Here is a 1,947-nt window from a genome sequence, read left to right as displayed (position 1 = left end):
TGTATTTCCAAAGAAAGGGCTCATTTCATAAGACTCAAAGGAAGTAGGCCCTGGATTTCTAATAAGGGGAGGAAATATCATGTTCTTTTAAAATTATATTTGGTATTGTGTTGTAAGAACTGTTTAGATATTAACCTCTTATAGTATATATCATTTGCAAATATTTCCTCCCATTCAGTAGGTTTTTTTCCATTTTGTTGATGGTTTACTATACAAAACCTTTTAAGTTTAATTAGGTCCTAGTTGTTTACTTTTGTTTTAGCTTCTTTGCCTGAGGATACTGACCCAAAACAATATTGCTATAGCTTATGTCAAAGAGTGTTCTACCTATGTTTTCTTCTAGGAGTTTTATGGTTCCTGGTCTTACATTTAGGTCTTTAATCCATATTGAGTTTATTTTGGCATACGGTGTGAGAAAATGTTCTAATTTCATTCTTTTACTGGTAGCTTCCCAGTTTTCCCAGCACCTCTTATTGAAGAGACTGTCTTTTCCCCATTGTATATTCTTGCCTCCTTTGTTGTAGGTTAACTGACCATAAGTGCATGAGTTTATTTCTGGGCTCTCTATTCTGTACCATTGATCTATGTGTCTATATTGTGACAGTACCATACTGTTTTGCTTCCTGTAGCTTTGTAATACAGTCTGAAGTCAGGGAGTTTGATAACTCCAATTTTGTTCTTTTTCTCAAGATTGCTTTGGCTATTGAGGGTCTTTTATGGTTCCATATAAATTTTAGAATTATTTGTTCTAACTCTATGAAAAATGTTATGGGTATTTTGATATGGATTGCATTAAATCTGTAGATTGCTTTGGGTAGTATGGGCATTTTTATTAATATTAATTTTTTCAACCCATGAACATGGGCTATCTTTCCATTTCTTTGTGTCGTCTTCAATTTCCTTCATTAATATTTTGTAATTTTCCTATTTTGTAGGTGGAGTATATCACCTTCTTAGTTAAATTTACTCCTAGGTATTTTATTCTTTTTGATGAAATTTTAAATGGGATTGTTTTCTTGCTTTCTCATTCTGATATATAAACAGCTCATACAACTCAATATGAAAAAAAACAAACAACCCCATTAAAAATTGGCAAAAGACCTGAATAGACATTTTTCTACAGAAGACATACAGATGACAAATAGGCACATGAAAAGATGTTCAACATCACTAATCATCAAGGAAATGCAAATCAAAACCACAGAGATATCACCTTATAATTGTCAGAATGGCTGTCATCAAAAAGACCACAAATAACAAATGTTGATGAAGATGTAGAGAAAACGTAACCCTAGTACACTTTTAGTGGGAATGTAAACTGGTACAACTATTATGAATCTATTACATGGGATGAATGATATGAACAGAGCCAGAATTTTATTCCTGCTTCAAGACCCCTTGAGTCACTGTATTTCCAAAGAAAGGGCTCATTTCATAAGACTCAAAGGAAGTAGGCCCTGGATTTCTAATAAGGGGAGGAAATATCATGTTCTTTTAAAATTATATTTGGTATTGTGTTGTAAGAACTGTTTAGATATTAACCTCTTATAGTATATATCATTTGCAAATATTTCCTCCCATTCAGTAGGTTTTTTTCCATTTTGTTGATGGTTTACTATACAAAACCTTTTAAGTTTAATTAGGTCCTAGTTGTTTACTTTTGTTTTAGCTTCTTTGCCTGAGGATACTGACCCAAAACAATATTGCTATAGCTTATGTCAAAGAGTGTTCTACCTATGTTTTCTTCTAGGAGTTTTATGGTTCCTGGTCTTACATTTAGGTCTTTAATCCATATTGAGTTTATTTTGGCATACGGTGTGAGAAAATGTTCTAATTTCATTCTTTTACTGGTAGCTTCCCAGTTTTCCCAGCACCTCTTATTGAAGAGACTGTCTTTTCCCCATTGTATATTCTTGCCTCCTTTGTTGTAGGTTAACTGACCATAAG

Source organism: Neophocaena asiaeorientalis, unplaced genomic scaffold, assembly GCF_003031525.2.
Source record: "Neophocaena asiaeorientalis asiaeorientalis breed wild unplaced genomic scaffold, Neophocaena_asiaeorientalis_V1.1 scaffold1020, whole genome shotgun sequence".
In the NCBI taxonomy this organism is placed as follows: domain Eukaryota; kingdom Metazoa; phylum Chordata; class Mammalia; order Artiodactyla; family Phocoenidae; genus Neophocaena; species Neophocaena asiaeorientalis.
This window is presented reverse-complemented; position numbering follows the sequence as displayed.